Source organism: Pan paniscus, chromosome 19 (genome assembly GCF_029289425.2).
Source record: "Pan paniscus chromosome 19, NHGRI_mPanPan1-v2.0_pri, whole genome shotgun sequence".
NCBI lineage: Eukaryota > Metazoa > Chordata > Mammalia > Primates > Hominidae > Pan > Pan paniscus.
In genome coordinates, this window is record NC_073268.2 from 34,676,261 (window position 1) to 34,693,785 (window position 17,525).

The 17,525-nt window shown below is 39.3% G+C and overlaps 1 protein-coding gene and 1 pseudogene across 6 annotated transcripts in view; one reads left to right on the forward strand and one right to left on the reverse strand.

The window, feature by feature from the left end:
- The window catches only part of SSH2 (slingshot protein phosphatase 2), a 303,596-nt gene that overhangs the window by 149,468 nt on the left and 136,603 nt on the right, over positions 1–17,525 (forward strand). The window lies entirely within an intron of this gene.
- Positions 2,393–2,518, reverse strand: LOC112437640 (small nucleolar RNA SNORA70; annotated as a pseudogene).

Consider the following 17,525-nt stretch of genomic DNA (forward strand, 5'->3'; position numbering starts at 1 on the left):
GCAACCTCCGCCTCCCAGGTTCAGGCAATTCTCCTGCCTCAGCCTCCCAAATAGCTGGGATTACAGATACGTGCCATCATGCCCGGCTAATTTTTGTATTTTTAGTAGAGATGAGATTTCACCACTTTGGCCAGACTGGTCTCGAACAACTGACCTCAGGTGATCCGGCGGCCTCCCAAAGTGCTGGGATTACAGGCGTGAGCTACTGCGCCTGGCCAGAGTTGTTTTTTTGTTTTGTTGTTGTTGTTTCTAAACAAAAGTAGAGCTTTCCATTTATTAGAAAGTGGCTGTAACTGATCACATTGAAGCTGTTCGTCTTTTTTTTTTTTTTTTTTTTTTTTTTGAGACAGAGTCTCACCCTGTCGCCCAGGCTGGAATGCAATGGGGCGATCTCAGCACACTCCACTTTCTGAGTTCAAGCAATTCTCCTGCCTCAGCCCCCCAAGTAGCTGGGATTACAGGGCCCACCACCACGCCCAGCTAATTTTTTGTACTTTTAGTAGAGTCAGGGTTTCACCTGTCAGGATTGGCCAGGCTGGTCTCGAATCCTGACCCCAAAGTGCTGGGATTACTGGCATAAACTACCATGCCCAGCCACTGTTCATCTTTTGCTGTGGGCCTTTCTGCACCCTGACTGTGCACCTCCCACCATGTGGGTTACACTTTCCTGTACAGAATAGAGAACTATCTGCCGTTTATAAATGTTTGGGGGGTGGCCACCAGGGGGTGTAGTGAGCTGTCTTCTCATTTTCTTAAATTTCTGCTATCGTACAGAGTAGCCTCGCTGGGATGGTTAAGTGTACACCTTTAAAGCCTCTTTTCCTAGCTACTTAACAGCAGTAAGAATTTTCATTTCACTGAAGTATTCTTTGTTTCTGAAGAATGTATTCACAGACACTATTTTATATTTATCTGATGTGTACTGTGTCTGGTGGATGTGAAAGCCATACTTCTTAAATCTGATTTGAAAAGCAAATCTGATTATCACAGCCATAATTAAATTTGGCCGGCCTTCCTTCCTCCCTCCCTCCTTCACTTCCTTCCTTCCTTCCTTCCGCTAGTAAAAAAATTAGGTATATCTTTCCAATCTAGGTAAATAATTTTACTTTTCCCCCCTAAATGTTATTCATGATATAAGAAAAACAAAAGTAAAGTAAATGTCCCTTCGATTCTTAATTTTGCCAAATTGACTTTTGGAAGAGTTGTTTTCCTGGATATTATGAAAACCCAGACTAATAAAAACTCAAATGATTATTTAGTAGTAACAAAATCCTCTTGGCTACATGACTTACTTTTTTTTTTTTTTTTTTTTTTTTGGAGACAGAGGCTCACTCCGTCACCCAGGCTAGAGTCCAGTGGCATGATCTCAGCTCACTGCAACCTCCATCTCCAGCATTCAAGCAATTCTGCCTCAGCTTCACGAGTAGCTAGGATTACAGGTGCCTGCCACCACACCTGGCTACTTTATTTATTTATTTATTTATTTTTATTTATTTATTTATTTTTTAGACAGAATCTCACTCTTGTCGCCCAGGCTGGAGTGCAGTGGCGTGATCTCGGCTCACTGCAACCTCCGCCTCCTGGATTCCAGCAATTCTCCGGCCTCAGCCTCCTGAGTAGCTGGGATTACAGATGCACATCACCATGCCCGGCTGATTTTTGTATTTTTAGTAGAGATGGGGTTTTACTATGTTGGCCAGGCTGGTCTCGATCTCCTGACCTCAGGTGATCCTCCCGCCTCAGCCTCCCAAAGTGATGGGATTACAGGCGTGAGCTACCACGCCCATCCAGGCTACATGACTTACGACTATAGATTCTTACAGATTGCATCTTGGAGAAAAGAGAGCATGATACTTTCCTTTCAGCTGGACTTTCTCTCTCATTACCAGGGTCAATGTTTTGCAGAAATTCTGTATTCCAGAGGGAAAAGGTCTAAGGCAGAAATCCTTTACTAGAAGAGAAATGTGATTTGGGTAGCTGTGAAATTGTGGCCTCTACCCTTTTCCCACCATGCAAAACATTTATATATCCCATAATTCAGTTCTCATTGAAAAACTGTAAAATGTTAGAACAAATATTCATTGCAGTACTTATTTTTTTTTTCTAGTAGGGGAAAGAGGAATGGGGAAAAGCAACAGTATAATCATATCAGAAGAGAAGAATTCCTTTCATGGGAGGGGAAAGAGCTGACAGTCAAGAACTCTTGAGGAACAGTTGAGAGGATACTGTTCCCATCTGCTGGCCCCTTACTCATGGCAGGCTGCAAGGCAGGATGGGATGTGGCAACAGTGACCTCTATCTCAAAGACCGTCCAGATCAGGTTTTGTTTTGTTTTGTTTTGTTCTAGTTTGGGGATAGTGCAGGGTCAGAGGCATGAATATACATTGGAAAGGGCTGTCTCCAAGGTCCATTAGGGCAACTCATACAAGCAACAGGCTGCAAACACCACCAAGGAGGCTGCTGTTTGCAGCCATTGCACACCAGATCAAATGTAAGTTCAACCAGTAGCTGGTTGTAGAAAGAATTGTTTGTAATGACATTTCAATTTTCTAAAGACAAGGATTGGTGTTTGGAAGATTCTCTTTCCATCCTTATTCTTTGTAGAATGAATGTAGGTACCATGGAATTGTGCATTTTCATTATTTCAGTGCACCATACATTTTCGTATTAGGTTGTCCCTGAATAACACTTTATAAGTAAAGCATGAGTCCTTAAACAGGATGGGCTAGTAATTAAAAGTATATGAGTTTGCCTCCAGCAAAATAAATAATTCTCAATAATCCATAAGTATGTATGTGTTAACTACTAAAGCCAAGGAGGCCTTTCCAATAAGAACTAGATAGATGCTGTAAGGTATAAGATTTAATGATTAAATAGCTGATAATCATAATGAATTTAAATTTTTTTTTTTTTTTTTTGAGACGGAGTCTGGCTCTGTTACTCTGTCACCCAGGCTGGAGTGCAGTGGCAAGATCTTGGCTCACTGCAACCTCCATCTTCCAGATTCAAGCAATTATCCTGCCTCAGCCTCCCAAGTAGCTGGGATTACACATGTGCGCCACCATGCCCAGCTGATTTTTGTATTTTTAGTAGAGACAAGGTTTCACCATGTTGGCCAGGCTGGTCTTGAACTCCTGACTTCAGGTGATCTGCCCGCCTCAGCCTCCCACAGTGTTGGGATTACAGGCGTGAGCCACCATGCCCAGCCATGAATTTAAAATTTTAGCCACAATCTAAAATGTGGTTTCTGTACTTTTTTGAATTAAAAGGCTACTTTCAGCAATTGCAAAATGCTATACAAATATCCTTTTAAAAGTTAATCCATTTTAAAAGGCATAGTCAGGAGGACTGCAAGAGGGAGCTGAAGCCACAGCTCCATGCTGTGGCATCACCTCCAAGCTTCACTGATAGCCCCCTATAATTCCATGGCACCCACGTGACAATCCAGATCCACTTTTTCAGCTCTGTAGGCTGCAACTTCTTGTGTCAGTGCCTGTTCGCCCCATCAAATTCTAAAAGATCCATGCAAAGACCACAATGCAGGCCTCAGAGATTCTGAAGTCAACTTTACAAAGCTGGTGGACAGAAAAACTAATGATTCTTGAATGAAAATAAACCAAACAAGGACAACCCTTTATTATTAAGTAGGCCTTTGTATGGTGGGTCTGTGGAACACAACTGTAATGTCCATCACAGTGGTGGCTTTACTTGGAAACCTTCTTTGCTTGGCTCTTTATGACCACAACCTTCTGCTGAAATAGTTTGGGATTGTTGGTAAGTTATTTGAGCTAAAGACGGTGTGTTGGGCATGCCTCATAGAGGTGGTAAAATATTTTTCTCATGTCCTGAAGGAAGATCTTGAGACCTATTCAGCTCACAGATCCTAGATAAATCCAAAGTGTTAGAGGAATAGCATACTCCGTAGGTGTATCACCTCAGATGGCTGACTAAATCACGGCATGCTTGAGGAGCATGCTCAACAAGTTCTTACTTTATTTACTTGGATCAAATGAAAGGAGCCAACCCTGAGGAGTCGCTGGGCTTTGGGCTATCACTTTTTGCTGAGACCACCAATAGAACCTTCCTCAGTACTGAACTGGCCTTCAACCTTTAGGGCAACAGAGCAGCAGTGCTCCAGAGGACCTTGGCAAGAACCATGCCAAGCTGCTACTGAAGGAGTCTACACAGGCAGATATGTGGATTCTATTAGCCAGAGCCTGATTCTAGAAGCTGCTCATGATCCAAATTCCTGCTAGGCCTGATATCTCCCCTGGAACACAGAGTATTTGAAGCATTTGAAGAATTTTTTTCAGATTATGTTTAAAATTAAAACCAACTCATGTTGTGAAAAACTCAAGGGCACGGATAGAGTACTGATGACTTGTAATGGAATGGCTTTACCAACTTAACAAGACCATTGTCTCAGGATAAGTCCCTACCCTACAAAATGAAACAGCCAAGGTTAAATCTAAGGAACAAGTTTGAATGCATAAATTCAGATCAGGAGAGGACTTTCTTTTCTATGAATAAAGAAAACCAGAACCTACAAATAAAAGACAGCTATATATCCTCAAAAAATGACATTCACAGGATGGTTTCCTCACTGATTAAAAGAAAAATGTTTTAGTGAATTTGATGCTAATTCTGTTCTAGAACTGTATTATTTGCAGTTCTGTTGTATATTAATTTGGTGAATAAATCTAGTAATGAAAAGTTCATAATATGGGAGGCTAAGGCAAGAGGATCACTTGAGCCTGGGAGGCAGAGGTTGAGGCGAGCCAAGATTGCGCCAGTGCACTTCAGCATGGGCGCTAGAGCCAGACCCTGTCTCAAAAAAAAAAAAAAAAAAAAAAAAAAGGAAAGGAAAGAAGGACTTCTTTTTTCACACTCCAGTTTGTCTCCCTTCTAGGCTGTCAGATCTCATGCATTCTTCATTTTTTATCCTCAAGGTCCAATCCAAGCCCTGGCAATTAATAGGCATGAATTACCTAATTGTTAAATTACTGAGTAAATGAGTGATAAATGTATAAATTGAAACTAGGAAAGTTTGTATAGCAATAGGCACCTTACAGTTTTGTTTTGTTATTTGGTTTTTATTTCATAATCATAAACTTAACTCTGCAATCCATCTAGGCATGGAAGGGAACAAGGAAAACACGGAACTCAAAGGGAACTGCAGTGAGAGCACAACGAGTATAGGATACTGCGAGCAAATGGGGTGGAGGGGTGCTCTCCTGAGCTACAGAAGGAATGGTCTGGTGGTTAAGGTGAAACACAAGTCAAACTTATTCGAGTTGTCCACAGGTGGCAATGTTGATCTTCTTGCTGCTCTTGCCATCCTGCACCTTACAGTTTTAAATGTAATTCATGACCGGATGATTAACTTTTTATAGTACTATTACCCTTTCCCAGTATGATTTTCCCAATTGAATAAAAACTTCATTTTTAAAAAAGCAGCAGCATATATATAAGAACTAAAGTTTTGCCCATCATTCTTATCCACTTCTCTACTCTCCAATCCCAACCCCCAAAATTAGAATCTCACTTTCCTCCACGAAGTATGCAGGAAATTTTAAAAAATTAATAAGCTGGGTGCAGTGGCTTATGCCTGTAATCCCAACACTTTGGGAGGCCAAGGCGGGTGGATCACCTGAGGTCAAGAGTTCAAGACCAGCCTGACCAGCATGGTGAAACCCCATCTCTACTAAAAAATACAAAATTAGCCAGGCATGGTGGTGTATACCTGTAATCCCAGCTACTTGGGAGGCTGAGGCAGGAGAATTGCTTGAACCCAGGAGGAGGAGGTTGCAGTGAGCCAAGATCCCGCCACTGCACTCCAGCCTGGGCAATAAGAGCAAAACTCCATCTCAAAAAAAAAAAAAAAAAAAAAAAATTTTCCTTCTTGTTCACTACAAGTTATTTGTTTTGGATGAAAAAGTAAAAGGCTATTAGGAAAGGTTTATTATGAACACAATTCAGAACTGCTGAGTTTAGTATAAGGTCAAGTTTTTGTTTTTTGTCTCTTCTGATCTTATGTTTATGAGTTTAAACAGTATAAACTTCAGGAACTCCTTATATACATGGTTTTTCTTACCTTGAAACCTGTATGTATATGCTCCTTATGCATATGTTTATGTCTTAAATATATTTTAAAGGAAACAGACACTATGGAAAGATTCCTATTATAACCCAAATGGCTGGGCGTGGTGGCTCACGCCTGTAATCCCAACACTTTGGGAGGCCAAGGCAGGTGGATCACCTGAGGTCAGGAGTTCAAGACCAGCCTGACCAACATGGAGAAACCCCATGCCTACTAAAAATTAGCCAAGTGTGGTGGCACATGCCTGTAATCCCAGCTACTCGGGAGGCTGAGACAGGAGAATTGCTTGAACCCAGGAGGTGGAGGTTGTGGTGAGCCGAGATCGTGCCATTGCACTCCAGCCTGAGCAACAAGAGCAAAACTCCATCTAAAAATAAATAAATAAATAAAAATAACCCAAATGATCTCTCAAACTGCCCATATCTTCATATCACTTTAACAAAATTCATATTTAATAATCTCAAAAGGCGATGTGTAAACCATCTGATGGAGAAATCTTACAAAGTGAAATTAAAGAGCATTTAATAAAACTAAGATGTTGAAGATTAGTATTATTTGTAGAATATTGGTCTTCAGAAAAGAGAGTCAAAATGTTTGCCATCTATTCATGAGGTGCTTAGAAAACAAGATTTCTGAAAAACAAAAGATTTCCCAGGTAAAATTAAAATGTTTTTAAAAATGTAATTAAACAAAAAATGTGTATGAGTTTTAAATATATATTTTCTATTCTACTGTGTAATGACAAGGAATAGGACCCCTTGTCTTTTCTTTTCTACATTGTAATATTATTTCTATGGATAGAAACTCAGTTCTGATTTAATCTTCCTGTTTAGTTAGGTAGGATTCCAAGTGTGCAGTGTTGATTTTCTTTTTATATACAAAGGGGTCATCAAGGGAAGTCTGGACGTCCAGCAGAGTAGTAGAGGATATATTAGCCAGAGTTTTCCAGAGACACAGAACTAATAGGATGGATGGGTGGATGATGGATGGATGGGTGGATGATGGATGGATGGATGGATGGATGGATGGACGGACAGATGGGGAATTGGCTCATGCAATTATGGAAGCCGAGAAGTCCCATGACTGGCCATCTGCAAGCTGGAGACACCGGGATACTGGTAGTGTGGCTCAGTCCAAGTCCAAAAGCCTCAGAGCCAGGGAAGCCTTTAGAGTAATTCTCAGTCAAATGCCAAAGACCTAAGGACCTGGAGGGGTTCACTGGAGTAAATCCTGGAGTCCCAAGTCCAGAGAGCCTGGAGTCCCAAGTCCAGAGAGCCTGGAGTTCTGATGTCCAAAGGCAGGAGGAGAAGAGTATCCTAGCTCCAGGAGGAGAGAGGAAAGCTTTTTTCTCCTTTTATGTTCTATCTCGGCCTGTAGCCCAGGTAGATTGGTTGGTACCTGCTTACATTGAGACTGGATCTTCCCCACTCAGTCCACCAACTCACATGCCAATCTTCTCTGGAAACAGCCTCAGAGACATACCCAGAAGTAATACTTTACCAGTTCTGTAGGTATTTTGTAATCCAGTTACATTGATACCTAAAATTAACTACCACAGAGAGAAAGCAATTAAGTAAGAGTAAGAAGACCTGATTTTTGGCTAACACGGTGAAACCCCGTCTCTACTAAAAATACAAAAAATTATTCGGGCATGGTGGTGGGCGCCTGTAGTCCCAGCTACTTGGGAAGCTGAGGCAGAAGAATGGCATGAACTCGGGAGGTGGAGCTTGCAGTGAGCCGAGATCCCGCCACTGCACTCCAGCCTGGGCAACAGAGTGAGACTCCGTCTCAAAAAAAAAAAAAAAAAAAGACCTGATTTTAGTTCCGTCTCACCTCACACTATGGTAGCCCTCAATTTCCTCATTTTGTAAAATGAGGATAACATCTGCCCATCTATCCTTTTAGGTTGCTGTGAGGTGGACTGAATAGAATCTGGAAAAAAAAAAACCACATCTTTTCTCAGTTAGTTGATGTACTAGCTGAAGAATGATAAATACTGCCCCCTTTCTACTAAGGACTGAGGAGTTAATTTTTGCATACTTGTTGGTTTTATCTAATCCAGAGAGAAAAAACAACTTCCAATGTTGTGGTAAATTCTTGAACATATTTGACATGGTTGTTGAAAAGTGTATAATTGTGTAAGTGTCTGATTTTGCATGTTCACCTGATTTCAGAGAAGAAAGACATAGAAAGTGAAATATGGCCAGGGAAGTTGATACACGAAGGCTTAGAGAGATAATGATGCTGCTCTGCCAGGGCCTGGAAACTTGACCATCCTAAACAAACTGCATAGTACTAAATTGCTTGTGAAAGGGCTGAATCAATCCTGCTGTGATTTGAACTTTTGGCTCCTGAAAGTCTAGAGCAGGCTTGAAAATAAAAATAAAACCCTTACCTACTTACTAGGTTGTGTTTCAGGCCCTCTACTGAATTCTGTGTGTGAAGGAGGTATCTATCCAAAGAACAAGAGGCAGCAAGAGAGAGATGAAAGGTGGTGAAAAGGAGTCTTAAGGGCTACTCCTTATTTAGTGAGGCAGTGCTCCCAGGGAAAAAGAACTTCCATCATTAATGTATTGATTCTTTAAGGAAATATTTACTAGAGCATAATGTGTGTGTCAAAGAAAGATGATATATCTTAAGAAAGATACAAAGTGATGTAGTGCAAAGGATCAGTCATCTAACCAGGATGTATTTAGTGCTTATGACCTGCATAGCACTGTGCTAGGCTATATAAAGTCCACAAAAGAGTTAGTGTCTGATTTGCTCCAGTAGAGAGATAAGTTACATAGGCAGCAATTAGAGGACAACAAATAAATATGCTCTAATTGTTGTCTATATAAATATGCATTATGTGCCACAAAATAGAGGATAGAAAATAAGACTTTGAATAACGTAATACATATTATACATTCTAGAGGACTTAGAAAAGTGTCACAGCATACTACAAACCAGGAATTGATCACTGGACTTAATCAGAAGACGTAGGTTCAAATCCTAGCTCTGACATTTATTATGTAAGTTTGGGCAGGTCCCTTAATTTCAGAGCCTTAGTTTCCTCATCTGTAAAATAAAGCTGATAATCCTAGCTAGCTCTCCTTACCTACACAGGATTTTAATTAGAATTAAGTGAAGATGGATATGAAAACACTATAGAGTTTCTGATTATTGAAAGAGCTGAGAATTAAACTAGGTCTGAAAAACATGTTATACATGGAAAACCTGAAAGGCTGAATAGACGTGGTCTCAGAATGGGAACAATTTGAACATAGGAGAATAAGACTTGGGCCGGGCACGGTGGCTCACGCCTGTCATCCCAGCACTTTAGGAGGCCGAGGTGGGCAGATCATCTGAGGTCGGGAGTTCGAGACCAGTCAGGCCAACATGGTGAAACCTCATCTCTACTAAAAATACAAAAATTACCTGGGCGTGGTGGTGCACACCTGTAGTCCCAGCTACTCAGGAGGCTGAGGTATGAGAATCGCTTGAACCTGGGAGGCAGAGGTTGCAGTGAGCAAAGATCATGCCACCGCACCCCAGCCTGGGTGACAGAGCAAGACTCCATTTTGAAAAAAAAAAAGTGACTTAATTATAAAAAAAGAGAATGAGACTTGAATATAGAAGGACAGGATAGAAATAAACTAATTAGGCTGGGCAAGGTGGCCCACGCCTGTAATCCCAGCACTTGGGGAGGCCAAGGCAGGCAGATCACTGGAGATCAGGAGTTCCAGACCAGCCTGGCCAAGGTGGCAAAACCTTGTCTCTACCAAAAATAAAAAATTAGCCGGGGGTGGTGGCTCGAGCCTGTAATTCCAGCTACTCAGGAGGTTGAGGCATGAGAATCACTAGTATCTTTTGAACCCAGGAGGCAGAAGTTGCAGTAAGCAGAGATCGCACCACTGTACTCCAGCCTGGGTAATGGAGTGAGACTCTGTTAAAAAAAAAAAAAAAAAAAACTAAATATAGCAAAAATTTGTTTTGAAAGGTAGTTACACTGATACACTGATTGTGTTAGAGAAAGGATGAAGTTGAGGATTATATGCCGTAATGACTGGATTATAGTAGGACTTAAATTATGGTGGATCTGTAGGCTAGAAGGAAGAGTTTAGACTTGATCTGAAAGGGAATAGAGAAGTATTTGGGGAGTTTGAGTAGGGAATTAGTGTAAAAGTTATTTAACTCATTCATTTTGATAATCAGCATGTAACATAGTGCCTGGCATACAGGTATTCAAGATTAGTCAAACTGAATTTAGTTAATCTGTCAATAATATGTAGGATGAATTGGACACATTTGATAAGCCTAGAATCTAGGCTTCTTATCAACTCAATGTTAGTCTGATTCATCTTTTTCTTTAACTATAACAAGGAATGATAATACGGGCCCAGCTAGTAGGTTTATTTTAAACATCAAATAAGATGATGGTGATGCCATCATCATTCACAAATACATTAAATGCCTCCTTCATATAGGATGTTGTGTAAAAACTACAAACACAAAAATATCTTTAGATATAAGTGCTTTGGAAAATGTGATGAATACAAGTTTGAAATACAGAGTTCTAAAGGATCTGGTAGCAAGAGGATGGTATACAGCAGCCAAAAGATCATCTTACTGCTATATTTAGTACCAAGTTATGTCCCTATTATTGTCAGAACCTGCTAGGCATAAGTAGGATCAAGTAGAGAAGAAAATACCAGATGCAGTCAGGTAGGTATTTAAGGTCCCCAAGAGTTCTTTCTCCCTGTTGGCAATAGACCTTTTCAGTTTAAACCTGTAATGAACCTCCATCATCATGGAGACAATATAGAATACTGTTTAAGAAAGAAGGTTCTGGAGCCAGAATAACTGGCTGGATTTGAAATACTGCTGTATAAGCTTAGGCAAATTATTTAACCTCTCTGAGCCTCATAGAGATAATAATAGAATCATAGGATTGTTTATAAGAATTGAGATAGTGCATGTAAACTCTATTTTTTTTAATTATTTTTTATTTTTTACAGAGATAGGGTCTCCCTATGTTGCCCAGGCTGGTCTCGAATTCCTGGAGTCAAGGGATCCTCCTGCCTCTGCCTCCCAAAGTGCTAGGATTACAGGTGTGAGCCACCACACCTGGCCATGTAAACTCTTAATAGAGCACCTGACACACACTGAATGTCAGCTCAAAAATTTCAGTTATTTTATTTTCAAAACCTTCTTGGCTCTTTTAGCCTCCATTCTTTGTTACTCCCAAAATCACTTCCCATTTTTCTATCTCTGTCTTACTACATTCTAGGACACTGATGGTATTAGGCCACATTAGGTTCATTCACCTATAATGTTAATAAGTTCTACAGCATTATCATTGAACAGATCTCAAAATATCTTCTGAATTTATAGAAAAGCTCCAATATATTCCTAAATTAGAGGTAAATAATTTTAAAATTTTCTGAATTTAAAATTATATTATCTTCAAAGTAGCTTAATAATTACATTTACCAGCCAGGCATGATGATTCATACCTGTAGTCTCCACACTTTGGGAGGCCAAGGCAGGAGGATCGCTTGAGCCCAGAAGTTTGAAACCAGCCTGGGCAACATGGCAAGACTTCGTCTCGACAGGTGTGGTGTTACATGCCTGCAGTCCCAGCTACTTGGAAGTTGAGCCAGGAGAACTGCTTGAGCCCAGGTGGTTAAGAGTGCAGTGAGCTGTGATTGTGCCACTGCACTCCAGTCTGGATGACAGAGCGAGACCCTGTCTCAAAAAAAAAAAAAAAAAAATTTACATTTATCTTGTTATAGTCTAAGTAGTTCTTTGGAAAAAATAATCCATAATATAGTTCCTCATAATATTTTTCTTTATAAATTTTCTACTTTATTCCCATAAGCATATTTTACTTTTCTAATATATATATTTTTAGCTTTTAATGTAATGTGTAAAAGACAGGGTATAGAAGAGCATCTTGGGCCCTGAGTTAATTTAATAGATCATGGAGTAGCAGGAGACACTAATAATGCACAGGAAAATAAAAAACTAAACTCTTTAGGTAGGCAGTTTGATAATATCTACCAGGTCCTAAGATGTTTAAAATATTTCAAACTGCCAATTCCACCTCTAGGTGTTGATCCAACAAGTATATTGACATGTATGCACAAATATTTTTTTCAATATCCCTGTCATGACATGAACAAAAATTATACAAACACATGTTCATAGTGATATTGTATATAATAGTAAAGACTGGAAACAACTTAAATGCCCATAAGTAAAGGACTATTTAAATAGATTATATATGATTGTACAATAAAATGCCTTATACTCCTTTAAAAGAATGAGGGAGACTTACAATAACATGGAAAAATGTCTAAGGTATAGTGATAAGTAGGGGGAAATGCAAGCAGAATAATATGTATAATTCTGTGTGTGTGTGTGCATGTGTGTGCGTGTGTGTGCATGTATGCTTCTTAAAGAGCAGCTACGATATATTGCTGTTTGCATATACAAGCAAAATTTCTGGAAATATTAATAACAATCATCTCTGGGAGTAAGATGATGAGAATGAGAATGGTGACTTTCATTTTACCTTTCTGAATTCTAAAAAGATTTAAGCATTCAGCATGTGTTAATGTTATTTAAAAAAAAAAACTAGTTTAAAAAATAAAATGTTTCATCCCTGAGAGGTCTAAAAAAAAAAAAAAGAAAAAAGAAAACGTTTAAAGAGATAAAGTGGGGACTAAATGGTTAAATGTTTTGTAAAGTGTGTTTGATGTGAAAAGTGATCTGTAAATACCTATTATTTTTACTAAACAATAGAGTTTGGGGCTTTTGTAACCTGAAGAAAGCAGCATTTCAGCATCTCTTCCTACAGGAGCATATGGTGTTTAAGACCATGGGGGGATGAATGCCTTAGAGATCACCTCTCCTAGAGTTGATAGGCAGATCTTTTCAGTGTTTTCCATTGCTCTTATGGAGGAAAAGTTCCATGGAAAAGACTATAAAGGTTTAGTGACATTGCTTAATCCAGTGTTTAAAACTATGGTCAGATATTCTTTTTTTAAAAATTAGCCACATGGTGATTGCAAAACACGATTGCTTTTAAGTGCCTTTGTTTACAAAGTTTGGTTTATTGTATTATATAAAGAATGCCATTGACTAAGTGTAGTAAGATACCTCTTGGTGAAAATTCAGATATTATCTTGAGAGTTTTGTCCTAGTGTTTTACAGATTAACAGGAGACAGAATGTTGCATTACTCTGTAATTCTAAGTGTTGGTTTTCTCCCTTTTGATACTCAGGGGATTAACTTACTGTTTATTTTTCTACATCGAGCCCTTAGAGAAAACATAAAAATACAAATAGGTCCTGTGGTATAATCATTTTTTCTTATGAGTAAGTATTTTAAAACTAAAATTATGTAAGTTAAAGCTATTACATGAAAGCTTTAAAAATACAAAAATTGAGCACTGCACATCTCACATTACTACAGACGGTAATACTGAGTTAATGTAAAACTACCTGGCAAACAATCATAGTAAAGACTTCTTGGATGAAATGGTGGTACATAGGGGAAATTTGCATATATTTTATTTTTTTCTTTATTATTATTATTATTTTTTTTGAGACAGCGTCTCACTCTGTTGCCCCGACTAGAGTGCAGTGGCGCGATCTCAGCTCACTGCAACCTCCACCTCCCGGATTCAAGCGATTCTCCTGCCTCAGCCTCCTGCATTATTTTTATTTTTTTAATGAGACAGGGTCTCACTATCTTGCCCAGGCTGGTCTCAAACTCCTGGGTTCAAGCAATTCTCCTGCCTCCGCCTCCCAAAGTGCTAGGATTACAGGTGTGAGCCACTGTGCCCAGACAGGTATTTTAATGTTCATTCATTCATTTGTCAACTTCAGGGTAATGAAAGAAAACAAATAAAATTAGCTTTCTATTATTGAAAGCTGACTGACCAATTTATGGATGATGATGATAATAATAATAATAAATTTGAATTTGGTGGTGTTCACAAAGTACTTTTGTCCCTGTATCTTTTTTTTTTTTTTTTTTTTTTGGAGACGGAGTCTCACTCTGTCATCCAGGCTGGAGTGCAGCAGTACGATCTTGGCTCACTGCAACATCCGCCTCCCAGGTTCAAGCGATCCTCCTGCCTCAGTCTCCCAAGTAGCTGAGATTACAGGCGCCCACCAGCACGCCTGGCTAATTTTTGTATTTTTAATAGAGAAGGAGTTTCACCATGTTGGCCAGGCTGGTCTTGAACTCCTGACCTCAAGTGATCCACCGGCCTCGGCCTCCCAAAATGCTGACATTACAGGCATAAGCCACCATGCCCAGCCTTTTGTCCCTGTATCTTAATCAGCCTGTGAGGTAAACATTACCTCAGTTTAAGATTAAAGAAAGTAGGGCTAGGATAGATTAAGGTTTGCCCATAGACAAAGCAGCTAGAATCTGGAACTTCTGATATCAGCATCATTACCACTTTCTAATGTTGTCCACTTCAGCTATTTTTCAGATTTGTGGAAAAGAGCATAGAGGATAATCTCTAATCTAAACATTTTCATTTTCTCAGTGAATAAACTAAGGTGCACGGTGAGTCTTACCTTCAAGTTGCCAGACATTAAAGTGAAAGAGTAAATTTTTGTGCCAGGTACTCTTTTAAGTACTTTATGTAAATTAATTAATCCTCACGATAACTTTCTAAATTAAGTGCCAAGTACTGAGCCAAAGACTAAGTAACTGAAATTCATAGCTAATGGTTGCAGTACGATCCAAACCTGGCCTATTAATTCCAAGGCCAGAGTTTTTAACTACTGGGCTCTACTGCTTTGCACTAGGTGACTGTTTATCTTAACTGGATTAGATACATTTTCTCAGGATTCTCCAGAAGGATGAGATTCCTTTCTCAAAATTCCCCAACTCTCATAAGAACAGATCTAGGGACATTTCATTAGGGTTTTGCTATCCCATTTTATAGATGAAGGGACTTGGCCAGTCTTAGTTTATTAAGTGACCATGTTAGAACTACAGACTAGGTCCCCTGGCTTATAGCACATTGCTTTTGGCATCAGTTCAAGTGATCTACTCATGTTGAAATTTTGTCACAGCAGCAAAAACATATTTACTACATCCTTCATTCGCATTTCAGCACACCTTCAGGTCTGTCCTGGAATACAGTTAGGTCAGCATGTAAGTCTCCAGTTTTCACTGTTTTACAGTGATTATACCATAAGGGATACATGGATACACAGTAATGGAAGTACCTTAAGCATTTTCTACTTAAGCATTTTTAATACTATTAATGTGTCATCCTACAAAAACTTAATTTGGTCATAGCTAATGTTGTCAAGAGCCAACATTTTAGAATATTCACATTTTGAATCTTGAAATGGTCAGCAAATGACATGATAAAGCTAATTTCAAATCTTCCAACTCCAGCAAGAATGTAAAGAAAGGCAGCAATTTTTCTTCAGGGCCTTTGTGCAAAATTTGTTTTTTACAGAAAGCCCCTTCTGACTTCATGTAGAGTAGACAACTAACTTAGTTTATTTCATGCTGCTCAATCTAATTTGAAATCATTTTTGAATTCCTAGATGCATGGGTACAGAGAGCTTGCTCCCTAGAGGCTTGTTTCCCGATAGTGGAGAGTAAAGAATTAAATTGAGCTGAAACTAAATTGATTGGCATTTTGACACTCTGCACACTGTGCAAAGAAAAGGAATTTGCTCAACTTTTAAAAACAGACAGTAGCACAAAGAACTATTTTCTTAAAGGTATCCCAGTTTGCAAAGATGATTTAATTTTTTTCTTAAAAAAGCAAGAGACAGGCCGGGTGCAGTGGCTCACGCCTGTAATCCCAGCACTTTGGGAGGCCAAGGCGGGCAGATTGCCTGAGGTCAGGAGTTCGAGACCAGCCTGGCCAACATGGTGAAACCCTGTTTCTACTAAAAATACAAAAAATTAGCCAGGCATGGTGGCGCACACCTGTAATCCCAGCTACTCAGGAAGCTGAGGCACGAGAATCACTTGAACCCGCGAGGTGGAGGTTGCAGTGAGCTGAGATCGCGCCATTGCACTCCAGCGTGGGCAACAAGAGTGAAACTCTGTCTCGGGAAAAAAAAAAAAAAAAGCAGGAGACATGTTCTAGCACTTTCTCAATTTCCTATATTACAGTTCAAAGTGAGAATTTAACTTTGAGAAGCTTTTGAAAAAGCCTGGATAGGGATGTTAACATAGCCTCCTTAGCTGAACAGACACTGACAGAGGTCTTCTGAGGAGAAAGGAAAGGACTATGCACTTCTGGGGCGTCGCTATAGGAACCTATTTATAAAAGACAAGATACATATTTATGAAATCTTTATCTCTGGCATTTTAAAATGCAAGAGATATTAAGTATGAATTGAATAATATACATTTCCTGCTTTTTCAGACAGATACAGATGATTACCATGCCATCATCTGTCCTAAATGGCATCATTTAGTGTTGACTTCAATAAAATCCTCTCTCTGCTGTGTCATGAAAGGAACTGGACTCACCTTAACAGTGCTGTTCTAACGCGCCTGCTGCTTTTTTTTTTTTTTTATCACAGCAGGAGGCTGTAATAAATTACAGTCTGGAAGAAGTTTCAAACTGGCAAGTTTGCCAGATATTTTAAGCAATTTATTTTGGGGTGTATCAGCAGATTTTTTTTTACACTACCATTTGGGTGCCTGCTGACACAGCCTGAATAAATCTTTCAAACATTTTCCTTCCTAGAGATGGATGAAGATGATGAACTCCAAGATCCAGACCTTCCGTTAACTCTTCACTTGCCACCTGGTGCTTTCCTATTACCAGATATCTCAGAAACTTAGATAACTCTTTACAGCATGAGTTTTCAGTATTTCAAGTCCCTCAAGGTGCTTTGGCAACAGGCTTAAGTTTTATAGAAGAATCAACTAACGAGTAATTCTGGTTTTAGGCATAGACCTTATAATTTGGATTGATTATTTCATTACTAGTATCTTGAAAATTGCCAAACTTTCCAATGGGAAAAGAGCATAAATATTTATATAAAACAAAGGCTTATTCTTTTCTTGATTATAGCATGTTGAGTCTTAAAGTCACTTCTTCCTAATTTTAATCTAATTGGTTAGTGAAGTTTTTAGAAATTATTATTAATTTCTGACTCCAGAATTCTAAGGCAGCTTCAGTGATATATATTTTAGTCTAGTATTCAAAAATGCTGAAAATGCTGATACCTGAAAATATTTGCTGTAGCATAATGAGACTGGAAAGGTAAAATAAAAGGAAGCTAACTTCTATTGAATGCCTGCACCATGCCAGCCCCATTTGTGAGCACAGCATGCAGGAGAGAGAGAGCGCAGTCATATTTTACAAAGAGCTGGTCCCTGGTCAGGTGAAAGGCACTGCTCAGTGAATTGGAAGGAACATGGTAAGGGCTTAAAA